Source organism: Loxodonta africana, chromosome X (genome assembly GCF_030014295.1).
Source record: "Loxodonta africana isolate mLoxAfr1 chromosome X, mLoxAfr1.hap2, whole genome shotgun sequence".
NCBI lineage: Eukaryota > Metazoa > Chordata > Mammalia > Proboscidea > Elephantidae > Loxodonta > Loxodonta africana.
Genome location: NC_087369.1, coordinates 154696830 through 154717793, shown reverse-complemented (window position 1 = coordinate 154717793; position 20964 = coordinate 154696830). Strand labels below are relative to the sequence as shown.

Here is a 20964-nt window from a genome sequence, read left to right as displayed (position 1 = left end):
CTATCTTTTTTGAAATATGATGTGCTTTGGTGGTGCAGTGGTTAAGAGCTTGGCTGCTAATCAAAAAGGTGGCAGTTCATATCCACCAGCTGCTCCTTGAAAACCCTATGGGGCAGTTCTGCTCTGTCCTAGAGGGTCGCTATGAGTCGGAATCAACTCGACGGCAATGGGTTTGGGTTTTGTTTTTGGTGCTTTGAAATGAGTAAAATTCATAATACCATGAAACTGTTAAGTGTTGTTTGTTTTTTAAGACCAGATGTAGACTTTGTGTTTACAAAACTAAGCCAGTCATAAGCTCACCCTACCAAAGCCAACTTATCAGATAGATACACTTAAAGAATAAAAATTCAAGAGTTTTTGTAGGCGTGAGGTACTTCAGCCTTACCTTGGTTTATTTTTATTTTTGTATAAGTTTTTGGATTCTGAGGACAGTGATCGTAATCCCCATATAATGTAGAGAAGCTCTTAATTAGCTTATCATTCATGCTATCAAAATGCGCTTGAGAGGGACCAGCCAGTTTTCAGAAAATGGAGCCCGGAGGGATTATCAAGTGAGAATATCACTATCCAGGAGGAAATTGGTGGCATTTTGAAGTTCCTTAATCAAAGCATATTTTGAATCTTTAACTTAAACATATTGCTGCAAATCTAAGCTCACATACTATTCTTTGTGGATAGCATATTGACCAATTTCAGGTTTGTGAGCACATTTTGTAAGGAAAGTCCTATTCCCAAGGTCATCAAACCTGAATATTATGTACTAGAGTATAAACAAGGCATGAGGGCAAATGAGGTATTATGTAGAATAGAACATATATGATTGCAGAACAAGCAAATGCACTGATTTTCGTGTTTTATTCATAGTTATCCTTAAATGAAGGATAAATATGTACAAATTAAAGCATAGAATAAAAAATGGTAATAGATTCCTGGTTTAATTAATAAGATTTGCTACCATGCATTAGAGCTTTTTTCCCCAAAATAGATCAAAATGAATTAAGCTTAACAAGAACCCTTTCAATTTCTTGTCATTGTTTTACCCTCATCATGATCAATTTTACCTCATTAACGTTTTTATTTATGGCTGCATTGATTAATAGAGACATATTCCTTCATGTGATCATTTCTTCAGAAAACATTTTATAGAGTGATAGACTATTTAAGTAGCTACTTTCTCTTATCTCTCGGTTACTAGTTTTTTGTTGCAGACCAGTCAAATTCAAGAATGGACACTTAGCATAAAAGTAAAGGTAATTCCTACCTTTGAAAATGTCTGAATTGCTCTTACTTGCAGCAGATGTGACTAAAGAGAAAATGTTTTCTTCATTTTTGTATCATTAAAATTGCATTTGTAATTATTTTGTGTATTATTTAAATCTACTGCTGCAGAACTGGGGAGTGTCTTGAAGTAGAAAAGAGCACTGGGCTAGTTGGGAAAAGAAAAGGAAGTGTCTTTCATCCAATCCATACAGTGGGTCAGGCGGTGTACTAGGCACTTTCCGTGTGTTGTTTTGGAAGATCTGAGGTGCAGTCCCAGCCCCACTACTGTACCTGACCTTGGGCTACTTAATCTCGCAAAACTTGAGTTACTTTATCTCTAACAGATGGATAATATCTTCTTTACCTAACTTCGATTATTATGGGGACTCAAATGAAAAACCATGTGCCACTACAAAAGTGAATTAAATGAAAGATTATCATCTTACTATTAAGTAAGATGCTTACATTTGGAATTCTTCAAAAAGAGTCTATTTAAAACTACAAATGCATATTCCAAAAGGACATGTCAAATCCAATTGCCCTGGCTGTGATATTAGTTCTTCAAGCTAAGTATCACTGTTTTTATGGTTTACTCTTTGATATTGAGTTCCTTGCAGGCCTTGCAAGCTCTCTTAGAATGAGGAAGGAGATGTGTGATCTTCCTAATCACTGATATACTTCAAGTCATTTCTCCCATTTAAAGGCAAAAGAGAGCCACAATACAAACATTTTGAAGAAAAATAATATGGAAGGTGATCGTTAAGAAAATGTGTACTGCACTACCACTAAAGCTGGAAAAATGTTTAATTCAGAGACTAACTAGATAATGCCCAATGACTATTAATAAACCACTTAACTATTTAAATAAGCTGTCTACTCACTGTGTCCAATGTTTTCAAAATAATTTCCCCATTATGTTAATATCTTGATGACCAGTCATACAGCATAAAGTTGCTTTACATAGTCTTTACATTCACAAATTTTAATGAAAACCTTAATATTTTCAACTATATAAAGCCCTTCAAACAATTAATTTGTTATTTAGATAACATATTCATCAGAGTCCCACGTCTGCCAAAAGCTTTATAGTTCTTTTATATTATTCCTTATCCATGATATGCATAAAAGCTGTCCTAAGTTCAGGGTGTGTATGTGGATTGTACTAATATTATTGCAGTATTTGCTACTCCCCTTGAGTCTGTACAATGGAAAGACTTTGAAATTCATCTGAGGACTGTGTTTCTTCTTTCATGAGTAGTTAAATAACTGCAGGAATCATTTGATGAGTTTTGGGCATCTGTTTTTGTTTAGTTTGTAAGGATTCCATTAGCACTAGGTACTCTACCAGATGCCAGTTCTTTGTCTTCCTAATAGATAGAAGAGATACAATGTCCTATATGAAAGGAAACAACAAATGTCCTATACTCACATCATAATGAGGGGGTGTTATGAGACTAAGAAGGGCAAGCTGGATGGCCGATAGTGCATTGTGCTGAAGTGCTGTGCCCATCCTTTCATGAATGTTGAGTGTCCAGTCATGAATACCACACCATCTTCAGAGAGAAATCTGGTAATTCATAGAAAGTGCTCCCCACAGATCAATTTCTGGCTGTAAAGAAGAGTCTTATGTCATGTTCGCATACAACTTGTTTTTTTGTTTTTTTACTCAGTTGCCTCATCTGCTTGGCACAATTCATGTTCAAAGGTTTTTTACAAGTATTGCTTAACCCAATTTTATGCCAATTTCTTGATATTGCAGTTTGCCATTGATCTAGGCTGGTGTTTTTAGTGAATGTCCCTTGGATTTAACAGAAGATCATCATATTAAAAACCAAATCAATCTTTGTAACGGTATTCATAGCCAAGATTATTATCTTCATGTTATTCTGTTGTCAGGAGGGATCAGTCTCTGGAGAAGGATATCATGCTTGGCAGAGTACAGGGTCAGTGGAAAAGAGGAAGACCCTCAACGAGGTGGATTGACACAGTGGCTGCAACAATGGGCTCAAGCATAACAATGATTGTACGGATGGCTCAGGACCGGGCAGTGTTTCGTTCTGTTGTGCATAGGGTCGCTATGAGTCAGAACCAACTCGACGGCACCTAACAACAACAACATTTCAGTATAACAGGTCAAGACCCACAACATCTGCCCACTCAACTCAGCACTTTGGGTAGTTTTGTGACAAGAATTTCGTGGCAAAGACCTTGGCAGCAGGCATAGTCAGAGGATAGTCATGGCAACCCATGTATGTTCCTAGAAGATAGGAAGTGGGTGAGGAAGGCACATAAAACAACCCTACATTGTGTCTTCATGCCTTCCTACATTACATATGATCAGAGACATAATAATATTTTGACAAGCAAAACCTGTTGTATAGGTATATGAATGTGAATCCATTCTTGGAGATCAAATTGGCCAGAGTTACCAGTATGTTCCGTACTAGTATCACTAGTCACAGGTTTTCACTAGTTTAAAATTGGACTTTTTTTTTGACTGAGTATTTACCTCATCCCTGTTTGCTAAGAGAAAATTTATCAGGAGCAGAAAACTCCTAGCAGCGTAATCCCTGGGGTAGCTGAATTATGCAAGACTTAGCACCATTTATAAGCTCCGTAAGAGAGGTCTGCCTACAGTATTAAGACACATAAACAGCATCTGTCGTCATGAGACTAAAGGAAAATAACATCTAACTTAAGGATATTTATCTTCTGTAATACTCTCCTTAAAAAGGATGTATCTTTAACTGGTAAAAGTCAATACTATTTTGGATATTTGAAAAAACCACTTGTGACAGAAAAATGGAATTACAATCAATAGCCAAATAAATATATGCTGATAGCTCAGTCATACCTTTTAACTTTTTATTTTGAAATAAATTTAAACTTGCAAAAAAGTTGAGAAAATAGTTCAGGGAATTCCTGTATCCTCTGCACCCCAACCCAACCCAACCCACTGCTGTTGAGTGGATTCCGACTCATAGCGACCCTGTAGGATAAAGTAGAACTGCCCCATAAGGTTCTCAAGGCTGTAATCTTTACAGAAGCAGCCTACCACATCTGTCTCCCACCCCCCGCACCCAGTTTTCCCTGATGTTAACAATTTGTATACCATGGCACAAAAATCAAGGATTTTGGCTGTAGAGGGAAAACCATTCAACTCAAAACTGCTACTATTTTACAGATGAGGAAACTCGAGGTCCAGTGAAGGAGAGTCAACTTGTCCAAGGTCACATAAGCAGTTATCAGAAGAACCTAATGACTCCAGTCTAGTGTTCCTTCAATCGTTTCATTCTTTATATATATATATAATTTTTATTGTGCTTTAAGTGAAAGTTTACGAATCAAGTCAGTCTCTCACACAAAAACCTGTATACACCTTGCTACACACTCCCAATTACTCTCCCCCTAATGAGACAGCCCACTCTCTCCCTCCACTCTCTCTTTGCTAAACTCTACTTTTATGCTTTCCCTCAAAGTCTATGTGATCAGGAGAAGCCAGATTTTACAAAATAAAAATATAGTAGAAACGTTTTTCATAGAGTGTAGAAGACAGAGTGAGTGTGCTTTTTTTTTTCTTTTTAGGCCAAGTTATCTAAGTTTGTGCTACCAAGTGATACTGTCGTTGTGTTGTTAGGTGCCATCGAGTTGATTTTCAACTCATAGTGACCCCACGGACAGAGTAGAACTGCCCCACAGGGTTTCTTAGGCAGTAATGTTTACGGGTCGCTACAAGTTGGAATTGACTCCATGGCAATGGGTTTGGGTTTTTTGGCTTAATCTTTATGGGAGCAGATCATAAAGTTTTTCTCCCTCGGAGCCACTGGGTAGCATTGAACTGCTAACCTTTCGGTAAGCAGCCAAGTGCTTAACCATTGAGCCACGAGGGCTTCTTTAAGTGGTACTAAGTTTAGCTCTCTTGTTCATCCTCCTCCCCAAACCATGCGCTTCTGAGAATTGGTGGGTACAACTGTGACTGTGAATCACATACATACATCTTCACTACATACAGCTCTTTAATGTCTGGTTCAATTACAATGCCCTGGCCAGCTAGGGAGGTACCTGCCACAGGCCAGCTGAAAATACTGCAGGAGCAGTTTAGCCTTACAATGGGCTAAATTTTTTTCAGAATTATTTAAAATATTGTTGTGCGTATGAGAGTATAGCCCTGAGATAATTTCTTTGTCTACATCACAGCCTGGAAACCCTGGTGGCGTAGTGGCTAAGTGCTACAGCTGCTAACCAAAGGCTCGGCAGTTCAAATCCGCCAGGCGCTCCTTGGAAACTCTATGGGGGCAGTTATACTTTGTCCTACAGGGTCGCTATGAGTCAGAATCGACTCGACGGCATTGGGTCTGGGTTTTACATCACAGCCAAAGTTGCAATTGGCCACCTGGTAGAAAGGGCTTGGGATATGGCTAGGGATGTGTCTTCAGCTACAGTTTGATGATACCATTAAGATTGACCCTTTGCCACAGGAACCCTGTTTTGTGTGAGAGATTTGCAAATCTGAAGTTAGAGACCTGTAAACTCTTGTTTCGAAGCAACTCTTACATGTTAGTTAGGGAAATATGCACCTGATCCTAAAAAAAAATATATATATATATATACACCTGATCCTACCTGGTCGTTAAATAATTCTCTCCATGTTTTTTCTTTCTTTTTTTTACCATAGCTGTATGAAATCATTACAAGTATCGTCTTTTTCTCTATTTCACATTTTTGTGAAATGTGGGTAGAAGGTGCTTCTGTGCATCTGGAAATAGCAATTATTTCTTCTAGGAACATGACTTTATTCATAGAGCATCATTTACTTGCTGCCCTTTTTGCCCTTACGGATCCACTTTCTGTTTGTACCATTCCCGAGGTTGCCCTGTTTTCCTCTATATAGTCGCAGCCTGTTGCTTGATTGTTGACCTATGGGGTTATATATTCCAGAGGAATCTTAGCTGTCTATTCTTAGCTTATTATCTCTAAATAATCTTTCCATTTTCTCCTGTATTTCTTCCACTATGTAATCAGTCCTCAGTATCTTAAATTTGTGTTTATTGTTGTGGCTGTTCTCTAATCCAGATTTGCAATCCTGCTTGGATTTTCAATATTTTTATTTCTGAGCCTTCAATTTTCAGTCAGGGTCAAGTTTTACTGCTAGATGTAATTAGACGTTTAATTCATACTTTTTTTTCTTTCTTGAGTGTATCTTTCTTGATAATGTTTTCTTAAGTCAGTAAATGATTCTATTTGTTTTTCAACCTTTTGTTTTCTAAATGGCCTCCACTATTTGGCCTTAACCATATTATCTCTAGAATTAAATTACTTTTTCAGTCTCTTGTTTCTGATGCATTTGTACAGTATTGCTTAATGTTATGTCATTTACTTCAGTAAGTATGACTATTTGTTGGGTGCTATTGAGTCGATTTTTATTGAGTCGATTCTGACTCATAGTGACCTTTCGGGGCAGACTCGAACTGGCCCATAGGGTTTCTTAGCTGAAATCTTTACAGGAGCACATCTTTCTCCCACATAGTGGCTGGTGAGTTTGAACTGCTGACCTTTCGTTTAGCAGCAGGGCGCTTAACTGTTGCACCACCAGGGCTTCATATCAGTCAGATATGACTATAGGATCCAAATGTTCAAAATATTTTTGTTGTTATAACTTGCTTATAGGCATTTAAATATATTCTTCAAACTGTTTTCTTTTTAATTTTATTATGGTAAAATATATATAAAACTTGCAATTTTAACCACTTTAAGTGTGCAATTCAGAGGCATTAATTATGTTCACAGTGTTGAGAAACCGTCACCAATATCTATTTCCAAAAGTTTTCCATCCCCCTAAACAGAAACTCAGTAGCGCATAAGCAATAACTCCTCAGATCCCCTCCCTCCAGCCGGAAGTAACCACAGATCTGCTTTTGTCTCTATGCATTTGTTTGTTCTAGATACTTCATATAAGTGAGGTCATATAATATTCGTCCTTTAGTGTCTGACTTATTTCAGTAGCATAATGTTTTCAAGGTTTATCCACGTTGTAGCAACGTATCAGAGCTTCATTTCTTTTTGTGGCTGAATGATATTCCATTGTGTCTATGTACCACATTTTGTTTACCCATTCATCTGCTGATGGACGCTTGGGTGGTTTTCACTTTTTGGTTACTGTCAATTCTGCAAGGAACGCTGGCGTACAAGCATGTGTTTGAGTCTCTCCTTTCAATTATTTTGGGTATATACCTAGGAGTAGAATTGCTGGGTCTTATAGGAGTTCTGTGTTTAACTTTTTGAGGAATTGCCAAAGTGTTTTTCACAGTGGCTATACCATTTTCTATTTCTGCCAGCCATGAATGAGGGTTTCAGTTTCTCCACATCCTTCTTAACAAATCCTATTATTTTCCATTTTTCTAATAATAGCCATTCTAGTGGGGGTGAAGTGATATCTCATTGTGGTTTTAATTTTCATTTTCCTAATGACATTTAGTGTCTTTTCATGTGCTTGTTGGCCCTTGGTATATCTTCTTTGGAGAAACGTCTACTCGAGTCATTTGCCCATTTTTTAAGTGGGTCGTTTGTCTTTTTGTTGTTGAATTGTAGGAGTTCTCTATATATTCTCAATATTAAACCTTTATCAGATATATAATTTGCAAATATTTTCTCCCATTCTGTGGGTTGTCTCTTCATTTTCTTAGTAAAGTCATTTGATATACAGAACTTTTTAATTTTGATAAAGACCAGTTTATTTTTTTTCTTTTGTTGCTTGTGCTTTTGGTGTCACATCAAAGAATGCATTGCCCAAAACAAGGTCCCGAAGATTTACCCCATGTTTTCTTCTAAGAATTTTATGGTTTTAGTTCTTATATTTAGGTCATTGAACTGTTCTGAGTTAATTCTCATATAGAGTGTAAGGTAGGGACCCAACTCATTTTTTTTTTTGCATGTGGTGATCCAGTTGTCCTAGCACCATTTGTTGAAGAGGCTATTCTTTCTCCATTGGATGGACTTGACATCCTTGTCAAAAATCAATTGTCCAAAAATGTATAGGTTTATTTCTGGACTCTCAGTTCTATACCATTGGCCTGTATGTCTATCCTTATATCTGTACTACAGTATGTGTTGATTGAAATTGGGCACTCTGAGTTCTCCTCCTTTGTTCTTCTTTTTCAAGATTGTTCTGGCTGTTCTGGCCTCTTTGCAATTCCATAGGAATTTGAGGATCAGCTTTATGGTTTCTGCAAAAAAGGCTGTTGGAATTTTTATAAGGATTAAACTACTTTTTAATATCATAAATGGACATTTTCTTCTGTTGAAACTTGAACTTTTATTTACCCACTGGAAATTGATAGAAAGGTAATTAGCCTTTTGTTCCTACCTGTTCACATGGGTAGACTGTAGACAGTGAAGGCAGTTTCCTCACTGTGCAAAGTAGCTATAAGTTTGAAAATATAGAGTCCATGATAGAGACCAGATGAAACCCCGAGACTATTGCCCTAAGATACCCTTTTAACCTGAAACTGAAGGAAGAGGGGAGTACTGACACATTCAGGGGTTTGCAACCAGTGTCACGAAACAAGCTGTGTATAAATTGTTGAATGGGAAACTAATTTGCTTGTAAACCTTCACCTAAACAACGATAAAGTGTTCAAAAAAAAAAAAAAAAAGGAGGCAAGGAGGGGCAGGGAAGCTAGATAAATGGAGACAGAGCAAACATAATATAAATAAAGAGAATGCTGACACATTGTAAAAATTGTAACCAATGTCACAGAATAATTTGTACAAAAATTGTAAACTTTCACCTCCCGTTACCAAACCCGTTGCCCTTGAGTTGATTCATAGCGACCTTACAGGACAGAGTAGAACTGCCCCATAGGGTTTCCAAGGAGTGGTTGGTGGATTCGAACTGCCGACCTTTTGGTTGGCAGCCAAGCTCTTAAACCACTGCGCCACCAGGGCTCCAACTTTCACCTAAAAGACAATAAAATATTCAAAAAATATAGAGCCCACAGGAATATAACTTTTTTAAATATGAAAAATTCCCTGAATCAGTACATACATAGCACGTCGGCAATGATTGCTAGCTAACTAAAAAAAAAATAGTAGTAAAGTTCTAGTTTCTGTCTTTAGCGTGGGGAAATGCAAACCTTTTTTTTTTTTTGTGACTAAATTCTTCACCCAGCTTTTATCTGTCTCTAGGTACATTGAGTAAGCAGCATGGTGTTGTCTGTTACCCAATTCCAAATACTTTTTGAAGACTACATTTTTTAAAGGTCACATTCTTTTGAGATCACATTGTCACGTTGTCTTACAGCCTTTGTTCATCCTCCTATCTGTGAAAGATAGTAACGCTGAGGTAACAATTTGAGAATTTTTAACATCTTCAAGAACGCTGTCCTTTTGTTTTAAACACTTGACAAATACATATCCCAGAAATTGTTTTCGTGTTGTTAATGTTTATGCTTACCATGTTCTCCACTTGGGTAAACAAATTTTTTTCAACTTTTATAAAAACAATCTCTAGATTTTTTTGGAGTTTCCTGGTTCTTTTCACTTTACCTACTAGTCAGGCAAGCATTCCGTATAGAAACAAATTAAAACGTCAAGAGAAATTTCAAAAAACGATGTCAGTCTTTATTCTGGCAGTACCTCAATGGAGTAAAGATTTCATTTTGGAATATTTTCTCATTTTTCACCTTAAAGGTAGTCTGGATGAATGCCTCTTTCTTGGGTGAACTACAGATGTAACCATTAAAATATTTGAAACTAAGCATGATATCAGCAAGTGGCATAAGCATAGAAAATGCTGCCTTGTAATAGCAACTCTAACAGGGGCTCCTTGTGTGGCCTTGAGCAAGTCATGGGACTCCTACTACCTCTGTTTCTCTTCATACAAAAAGCAAGCAGCAGCATTCTATTTGTAGGACTATTGGTTATGGTTTACTCCAAGGATTCTATAAATGTTAGAGGTCGGTTAATACTGAAAGTCCTGTTAAATCCATTAAGAATTCTATATACATTCAAGTCCCTAAAGAAATTATTCATTCAAAAAACATTTACTGAAACCTATACTTGTTAGGTGTTGGACTCAGTGCTATATAGAATACAAAATTATACAGGAGGTAGCCTCTGCCTGACCTGTTAGTATGAGGCAGTTTGTGTTATGTGCCATAAGCCAGGCACAGACTAACCACTAAAAGAGTCTAAGGGGAGGGGAGAAGGGCAGGGTTTACATCTGACTGGTGGCACAGTGGTTAAGTGCTTGGCTGCTAACCAAAAGGTCAGTGATTGGAACCCACCAGCTGCTCTGTGGAAGGAAGATGTGACAGTCCATTTCCATAAAGATTACAGCCTTGGAAACCCTATGGGTCAGTTCTACTCAGCCCTATAGGGTCTTTATGAGTCGGAATCGACTCCACAGAAGTGGGTTTGGTTTGGTGATGGTTAAAGATGCAGTTATGAGGAAGGGACTCTTTGAGGCATTTCTTGAAGGAAGGATAGGACAATATTCCAGGCAAAGGGGATAATCTGAGCAAAGACAGAGATGGAAACTGTGGTATGTGTGTGGAGAGTTGAGTGTTAAGTCAGATTGACTGAAGTATAGAATTTGTGTGGTATAGGAGCCACCTTGAATGTCAGAGAGGAGTTTGGACTTATTTTGTAGCTCTGAGGAATCTGACAATTTCTAAACAGAGCAACGACATCATCAGCCTACACAAGATGCCTTGGTAGAGCAAAAGAGACTGGTGAGAAGGAGAACCTCTTAGGAAGCTGTTGAATAATTAAAGGCATGAAATGATAAAGATTTGACTTAGATGGTGACGATAGGAAAGGAAAGCCAGTGAAGGGGCTGAGGTTCAGGCAAAACCAGCAGGGTTAAATAAGAGGAGGTTGATATTCTGCACCAACCTACTACTGTTGTGCTCACCTTAATATCATCAGATTTCGTTGACCTTTAAGAGGATGTCGGCCATACATTTTTTTTTCCACATTCAATGCTGTCTTGTTTACCACTATATCTTTCGTGCCTAGCACCTATACTAAAAAGCAAACTAGTTTCCGTTGAGTTGACTCTGACTCATGGTGACCCCATAGGGTTTTCAAGGCTGTGACATTTGGAAGTAGATTACCAGGCCTTTCTTCCAAGGTGCCTCTGGGTGGATTTGAACAGCCAACCTTTCAGTTAACACCTATTAGGAGCTTGGAAAATATTTGTTGAATGAAAGATGAACTTGCTGAACTACTTTGAGCAAGGGAGAATAAATATGGACTCAACTGCAAGCTGCCCAGCCATTTCTCCAATTGCATCTGTACTTCCACCCGCAGTTCAGTTTTTATTTAAATATGGATGAAAATTTTATAAACTCATGTACCAACTTCCCTCACACTTACAGATTGCTGATATTTGCAAAATTAATTCTATTTCTTAGCATTATAGAAATTTCTTTGGCCAAATGTTGGATGTTCTCCAAATGTTGCATTTTGAGTGCTTTTACCTTATATATGGATTTTTTTTTTAATTCACCATGACCACTGTTAAATATTATTTTAAAATAGTTAGTGTGATAATCTGGTAATATCTAAGCATGATTTTTTGTTTTAAAATGTTTGAAATTGAGTTTTACAGCAGATGGCCAGCTTGTAAATCAATGTAGTCTTAGAAGCCTGATTAGTCCTAATAAGGTAATTTTGAGTCATGTTCAAGGTTATAGTCTGCGGAAAAGGGTTTTTCATAAAAGGTAACTGCATAGTTCAATAAAAGAAAAATGTACTTAAAATTTGAACAATAACTATTGCTCAAAATATACCACGATATTTTGAAAGTCCAAAGAGTATGAGCATAGAAAAGTGAAGAAAAATTCAAATAGGGAGAGTCCATTCATTGAAGCTTTTAAATAAACTTAAAAAGAGTCCCCAATAACTAGAATTTAGTTCAAGCAATTTATTTTTAAAAGAAATGAGAAAATAATAAGAAAGTAATTTTGAGAGAGAATTTTAAAAAGATCTGTAGGCTATGGGCTGTACCCTAGGGTTTATGCATAGTCAGCCCAATCTCTTAGACCTTCTCCAGCTTCTTCTTCATTCCTAGACAGTGATTGCTGCTTTTCCGAACGGACAATCCTGAGGCCTTGGGAAAATCCTCAGTCATTAACATGTGATTCAGGTGGGGGCAACTGACTATGCTTTTGAAAACAGGAGGGGTGACTGGAACATTTTAGAAAAGCATTTCAGTAAAGAAGGAAACTTGAAATGATTATAAGTATTTAGCAGCATTCAGTGGTACCATTCACATTTGCAGATGAGAGTCACAATTGTGACTTGTGTGTGTTAATAGGCAACTGACAGCCAAAACTGAACCAAGACTCCCACTTTTTCTAGATTCTCCAGGCCTCACTCTAAGGACATAGGATGTTTACAACACCATTTAAGTATTAGTAACAAAGCATATTTAATCATATTTCACTTATTTCTATTTTTCCTATTTTCCTACTAGTGAAATGCCTAAGAGAAGATGACATTGCTTCTGAGTCAAAGATTGAATGAAAGAAACAAACAAAAGGAAGAAAGATTAGGAGACATCTATTAAGAAGGCTTTTCACTTTGAAATACTTTCACTTGGATAGTAATGTATTTAAAACAAAACGAGAATAAAGTAGTATGCTAATGAAAGAGAGGTGATAGAGACCCTCCCCCGCAATAGAGCATTATCTGTGCCATTTTATCATACGTTTTCCATTATAAACTCCTGCTTTCCATGAAGCAAAAATGAAAAGCCGTGATTAGTTATGGCTTAGAGAAGTCTCATTTTCACAACCAACTTGCTCTTCCTCCTCCTCCTCAGTAGCACCACCATCTTGGATTTCTTCCACATTGTTCACAACCTCCAACAGGTGTCCTTTAGTCTCCCCCCACCCCCTGCCCCTGCAACCAGCAACATTGCTCACATTTCTGCAGTTGTGTGAGAGAGAAAACATGTATACTCCTTGTGGGCAGGTTCCATGTCTTATCCTTCTTTGTATCTTCCATAGTATCCAGTGCAGTCCTTTTTTGCATGAGAGGTGCTTATTACCCAGTGTTCTTTCTTTTAGCAGGCAGTAAGAACAATGCAGTTTTAATACATTTTCACATTCACTATGATTCTGGAAAGCTCAGAGCTGCCTTATGGGTCCAGCTGCAGCAATTAGCCTAAGTCTAGATTTTTTAAGTTTTTGATATAATTATTTGTATCATCCCACCTTCCCCGTTAACACAACTCTTGCTCTTTAGGCTTAGTATGACGATCCTACTGGAAATGTATTTTTTTGTAAGTCATTTTCAAACCTTTTTGGAAGGACGTAGTTATGTAACTAGTGAGAGAGCAAGCAAGAAAGGGAGCAGGGGGAGGGGCCAATTCTAAGTCTCTGAATTTCTTCTTTACAGCTTATTAAGCTATCTGAGTGTTTCTCATTTACACATGTTCTTGTAGGCATTGGGGGCCTGAGTTTCAAATAGGCTTCCTGTGATGCTCAGAAGTAAACTAAATGCAGCAGAAGCTACTCTTAACACAGAAAAGAAAGAGTAGCAAATACTTGGAACTCCTGAGACAGGTGTTTATTTCCTTCACTATGAAAAAAAAGGAGTGTTCTAGAAGATGTATCTTTCCCTTACTGCCTCACTGCAGGGTATAACCAATGAACTTTGTATTTGAAACTTGCTTTGAGGTTTGGGAATCTATTGATACTTCAGCTTTTCATTATCTGTGCTGAAATGCTGTGGTCAGTATTGGTTTGTTTACTTATTTTAGGTGAAAACCATTTTTTCTCCTTTCAGCTTGTCTTTTTCCAGATATCTTTTGGGGGGACGGGGAGGATGAGGAGAAGGGACATTGCTTTCAAATAAGTGTGGTTTCTGTGGTTAGTAAAGGTCTGAATTTATTGGAGAGCTAAAGGGAACTTATTGGAAAATCCTTTATTTGCTTATATTTGGACACACAGCAACATTTAGAAAAACAGTCTGGGAAAGTTTGCAGAGCAAATGTAAGCAACATGTAACCCAGAGCTCTCATATGCTTACCTTTATACCTAATAGCCCTGCTTTGGAAGCAGAAAGTGAAGGCATTTCCTAAGGATAGTAGGATAGAATTTTGAGAAGCCCAATCCCTCTTCTTCATGACCTGGACTGTTAAAATCCCTTCAATATGACCTTTCTGAAACTGAATTAATAAGAAACCTATCCCAAAACCCGTTGCCATCTAGTCGATTCCAACTCATAGCGACCCTATAGGACAGAGTAGAACTGCCACGTAGGGTTTCCAAGGCTAGAATCTTTTTGTATTATTATTTTATTTTTTGTATTGTACTTTAGATGAAGATTTACAGAACAAAACTAGCTTCTCGTTAAACAATGAGTACACATATTGTTTTGTGACATTGGTTGTCAACACTCTCCCCTTCTCGACCTTGGGTTCCCTATTACCAGCCTTCCTGTCCCCTCCTGCCTTCTCTTCCTTGCCCCTGGGCTGGTGTGCCTATTTAGTCTCATTTTGTTTTATGGAACTGTCTAATCTTTGGCTGAAGGGTGAACCTCAGGAGTGACTTTAGTACTGAGTTAAAAGAGTGTCCAGGGGCCATACTCTTGAGGTTTCTCTAGTCTCTGTCAGACCAGTAGGTCTGGTCTTTTTGTGTGTGTGTGTGTGGGGGTTAGAATTTTGTTCTGCATTTTTCTCCAGCTCTGTCTGGGACCTCTACTGTGATCCTTGTCAGAGAAGTCAGTGGTGGTAGCCGGGCACCATCTAGTTGTGCTGGACTCAGTCTGATGGAGGCTGTAGTATTTGTGGTCTGTTAGTCCTTTGGACTAATCTTTCTCTTGTGTCTTTGGTTTTCTTCCTTCTTCCTTATTCCAGACAGGGTGAGACCAGTGGTGTATCTTAGATGGCCGCTCACAAGCTTTTAAGGCCCAGATGCCTCTCACCAAAGTAGAATGTAGAACATTTTCTTTATAAACTGTGTTCTGTCAATTGAGCTAGATGTTCCCGTAGACCATGGTCCCCACAGCCCTCAGCCCAGTAATTCGATCCCTCAGGGAGTTTGGATGTGTCTATGAAGCTTCCATGACCTTGCCAAGGCTGTAAGCTTTATGGAAGCAGACTGCCACTCTCCCAGCAAGCAGCTGGTGGGTTCTAACGGCCAACCTTTCGATTAACAGCCAAGTGCTTAACCACCGTGCTACCAGGGTGCCTTGAATTAATAAAAAAAAATGCTTAACGAATGGCTAACTCCATTGTTGGAGAGGACAACATTTCCTTAGAGCAAAGGTTCTCAAAGTGTAGTCTAAGAACTAGCAGCATTAACATCATCTGGGAATTTAACAGGAATGCAAATTCTCAGGCTCCACTCAACACCTACTGTATCAGAAACTCTGGGGGTGGGCCCCATCAATTTGTTTTAACAAGCCTTCCAAGAGATTCTGATGCACACAAAAGTTGAAGAACCTTCGGCTTACAGAAAGCTCTAACATTTCAAAAGGGTACCAACTAAGGGTGGTGTTTCTAAGTTTCAGAATTCTCAGCACTCTAAGTATTGCTTCCCCAATGCTTTTTCTTTCCTTGACACTTTTTCTCAAATGACTTATTTCTTGGGTTATTGTATATATTCACATCTGGTGGAAGCAAAATGGCATCTGTTCTGGAAGACTTATTTGTTTGGGGAAGCTTATTATATTTCTTCCTCAAGGAGCATCACAATGCTTATTGGGTTAGTAAAGGCTCTGAGTGGTCCTGCAGAAAAGAAACCAGCTTAGTTCTGTTTAACCCAACATTCCTCAAAATTATTTGGCCACAGAACTCTATGTCTATGGGGCATATAGAAACCTCTCCTGGAACATTACAAGACACATGGTTAGGAAAGAATCGCCTTGATGTCTAAATGTGTGAAACCAGAAAGAAAAATAGTGTTTGGGTTATTTGTCCTTTATAATCCTTAAGAGAGAATAGTGACACTTTTCTCTACCCTATATTGTAGTTGTTGCAACTCTGCCACAAGTAGACGATCGAAAGTTTATAGGCAGCAAATCTGAGGACAAAATGGGCTAAAAACCACTATTACTTCGTCAAACATCTTTCACATTTATATGCATCAATCTTGGCCACCAAGAGGGTAGCCTATTGAGATGAAAAATTAGAAAAATGAAAAGTTGCCTCAAATATTTGCAATTTTATAATGAGATTCACTTTTACTACTTCACCAATTTATATAAATAATAGTCACTGTCACTTTGTTATAATTAATCACTTGTTAGTATTTTAAGCACCATTAACATCTACTCTTATGGTGTATTATTTATTTTGCTTTATCCTTCTGACTTACTAGAAAAAAATGACTTGCCTGATTTCTTTTGATCATTTTATTATGTATTATAAATAAAATATAACAGTAATTGTGGCAAAGTTAGACCAAGAAAAAAAAAAAAACCAGAGTGCGATGCGCTATGTGTTTTCATATAATTGAAATGATTTTGAATGTTTTATTCACTATGATTCTAAACATTTTAGTTATGTTAAATCTTAAACTAAGAAGCTTGTGATGGTAGAAGAGTGTCTCTTGATTAGATAAACTAGCATCCTACGTAGGCACTGTCTTACTGCCAGTTGAAAAGAAAAGGGAGAGATAATTCTTCTCTTTTCAGTTATTTGCAAAGATAAGATTAAAGCCTGGATCTGTTTCTTTATCCCTTGCCCATTACCTACCAAGCACTAAGCTGTGGGAGCAGCAGCAGTTTAATAATAATGTCCAGTTGTAATAAAAAGGGTGTCCTTGGTTTTTTAACATTGTATATAAATTCCCTCCCTATGCACATGATAACTTGTATTACTCATATAATCATGAATTACTCTTATGGGGAGGGCAAAGTAATGAAAAGTAGTTTGTGATCTCCCAGATTTCACAGTAAAAGTTTTAGTTTTACTGTAAAGAACTAATAAAAACAAGTATAATATCTTTTTACATTTTATACTGATTTTACTTCAAAGTATGCTGAATTTCACCTTTTCCTTTTATTATTTCAAAGTACCTATAAAGTAAGTCAATTAGTTAGGTGCCATCAAGTCAGTTTTGACTCACAGTGACCCCTTGTAACCGAGTAGACCTGCCAGGTCTTTCTCCCACAGAGCTGCTGGGTGGGTTTGAACCACCAACCTTTCGGTTAGCAGCCAAGTGCTTAACTGTTGTGCCACCAGGGCTTCCTATAAATTAAATAGGGACAGGAATTATTTCTAGGGAAATGGAAGAATAGAATTGGAAAATAATTTACCCATATCCTAAAGGTAACTAGAATCCAGGGCATTTGAATTCTAGCCTACCACTCCTTCTGATAAAATACTACATTCGTATTAAAATTTAAATTTATTCTTTTCTTTGTCTAGGAACAATTGAATTAGTAGTCAGTGTATGAATAGCCTGTGACATGGTTTTAAACACGATTCATGTCAATAGTGGATTTATTTGTTATCATTATTATTTTCCCTCTCATACTGTCTTTAAAAGTATAAGTACATTTTTAGGCTCTATGTGCTCAATCGTCTAGTCACAATGTCTTGATTTAGTGTTTACACTATCTGGGGCAAATGCATAGAGAGGAAAGTTTATTGACGGTTCCTAGGGGCCAGAGAGTGGGAGGAATGGGGAGTTATTGCTTACGGGGTACTGAGTTTCTTTTTAACCAAACCCATTGCCATCGAGTCAATTCTGACTCATGGCAACCCCATGTGTCAGAGTAGAGCTGTGCTCCATAGGGTTTCAATGGCTGATTTTTTTCAGAAGTAGATGGCCAGGCCTTTCTTTTGAAGTGCTTCTGAGTGGACTGGAACCTTCAACCTTTCAGTTAGCAGCCAAAGGTTAACAGTTTGCATCACCCAGAGGCTCTGGGTTTCTGTTCAGGAGGATGAAAAACATTTGGAAATGAATAGTGGTGATGGTTCACAACATAGTGAATGTAATTAACGTCAGTGAATTGTACACTTAAAAATGGTTGCAATGGCAAATGATTTGTTATAGATATTTTACCACATTAAAAATAAAAGCTGATTTGGGAAGTACAATTGAGAGATTTTTTTCAATTAATTAACTCTTTTCTTTATTTTTCTTTGTTTTGTATTTGGAGGTAGGCATCTTTTGGCATTGGTGATATTTCAACTTCTTCTCTGCAAGGGTATGAGACATTTCTGGCTGAGGGATTGACATATTTGAAAACATGAAACTTTCACTTGTCACTTTATGTTCTTTAAACTAACTCCTCCTCTAGTTACATTGTTTGTGGGCGGCCTGACTTTAGTCCTTTAAATACCAGGAAGAGTTTCATCATCATCAAATATTAACTGCGCCCTAAAAGCAGGAGGTGAACTCAACAACGTTGTTGTACTCACTGGATCAGACTGGGAGAGGAGCGTTTTAAAACACACATACTTTACAAAAATGATCTCAGCAGTTTCATGTAGAACTTTGTCAGTTCTGTTCATATCGCCTCTAAAACAATTTTTGGATGAAACTTAATATACTTGGTAGATATTCAGGCCAGGCAGACGAAGTCTTTATTTTTAAAAGAGAAAAACTTTTGTGCCAAAGAAATTGCTTGTTTTCATGTCTGTAGAACAAAAACAAACAGTACGTTGGCCTAATTTTCAGATGCTTTTTAAATGAGTCACTTGACTAAAAATGCCACTTTATTTAAATACACAGTACATTTGGCATTTGGAGTTTTCTCTAGGGAATTGTCTGATTCTCTAAAATGCCTACAGTTTTAATAACAAGTTAGCAGAAAGACTTGAATAAGACTTTTGATGATAAAAATATGTTATCACTAATAAAATGTAGACTTAGTCCATGCCTCAAAGTATTTTAATGTCAGTCCCTGTCATCTAGTAAAACTTTTTGCTTGGAACTTGCATGTTTGGCATTATTCTAGTAGTAGGGTAAGAGTCTGTGGGGAATGCTTGTTTTAATGTGGATGTATTTGGCTGTATTTGGGGTTTAAAATGTGACTTTACACTTAGGAATTTTGCAAGACCCTGTAAGTAACAATTTCCATATCGTGATTTTAAATTTCTTTATCTGAAAGAAAACGTATCTTTAGCAAATCAAGGACTGACTGATTTTCATCTCTGTGCTCCAGTTCCAAAATGCAGTGGTAAATCAATAACTATATCTGCCTTTTATATAACCTTTGGGTGGAGGGCTATGTGGTTATTATATGCATAATTATTTAATTTATTCTAAGTAGCATATTGAGCCCCTTAAAGATAAATTGTTTAAACATAAACAATAATCAGTGCCTTTCTCACCTTATACCCTCTTTAGATGTTTGTAAGATATTTATCTACATTTAATCCTACTTTGAAACTGTCTTTTTACTTAGAGACAGGAAATTTAATTTTGCCAAGTAAAAACCTTAAGGTTCAAGTTTAGTGCAAAACTAAGACCCTTAGGAATTGAGACGTTTGCCAAAATACCTTCCTACTTCTCAAGTTTTAGTACAGTTAAAACTCACTTGAGACCCTTAAATCATGAGAAACCTAAAGTAACTGGCATGGTTTCAAGGGACAGAAGTCACAGTGTAGGAAAGCCAGTTGGAGCGAGAAAGCTTGAAGCTCTTATTTCAGAAGTTGCCTAACTAAAGCATTCAAACAAAAGAAGACAGCCACAGAAGCCATTTGGAAAGAACTGACATCACTTACAGCTTTGGAAGAGGGAATTGAGAGGGTGATTATGGGATCTTACTTTGTAGCCATCATAGGAAAAACCTCTACCTTGTTCGTTTTGGGGAGACCAAGTATAAGCAAAAATGTTAAATGTCATTTCAATGGAAGGTCCAGTTCTTTGGGGTTAATTAGAACATTTTTCTATTTAAGGGAGAAACAAAAATCAAAGTGTAAAGGAAAACTAACTTGACCTCTAAAATGCCATGTGCCTTGGTTTGAGCTTTAGTTTGTTAATCTGTAGGATGAGGGAGCTGGGTTAGATCGATATTTTAATAAGGGGAAGAGAGGTGTTAATAAGTGGTTGATGAAGAAAAGGGGAGGTAATTTCTGTGATTAACAATGTTGGGTAAACAAAAGTAAGCAGGTTTGTCTATGTAGGACATATGAGAATCTTTACTGTGCTTTTCCCGTATTGGCAGTCTCCAAGAGAGGAATCTAGTGGGCCATTTCTTTAAACTATTTGACCAGCGAACCCTGATTTTGAGAATCTTCCCTTGGAAATAGTGGTCTGTGGTACACACTCTGGCAACTGCTGGACCAGATGATCTCTAAGAGCCTTTCCAGCTTTACCGTTTAATGTTTTTTTGACACGTTGTCTATAAACAATTAAGCATCTCCATTGTAGTACAATTTCATTCTTTCTGAGCCTACTAATTCAGACTCGTGGATGATCCAATAAAAGTGTCTATATTTTTAATGAGCACAGATGTAATTTCAGGACTGTGTTGAAATTTAATTGATTCCTAAGTGTTCATGATGACCACTTTTGTGAAATATTTATTCTGGAATGTGGGCTATTATGAATTGCCATTTTTCCTGAATACATTATTTTGTTCATTAGAATTAACTATGCTCCTCCACTTCCCCCTCTCTTTTAGTGTTGACTGAAAAAAGATAGCTATGCAAATAATGGCTGTTTATCTGTGTGCTTTGAATAGGTACCTGCATAGATTTTATGTCTGCATGTAGGAACATGATGCTTAAGCAGT

The 20964-nt window shown here is 37.4% G+C and overlaps 1 protein-coding gene across 6 annotated transcripts in view; it reads left to right on the top strand.

The window, feature by feature from the left end:
- MBNL3 (muscleblind like splicing regulator 3) overlaps positions 1-20964 on the top strand; it is a 122580-nt gene that overhangs the window by 50883 nt on the left and 50733 nt on the right. The gene's annotated exons all lie outside the window — the stretch shown is intronic.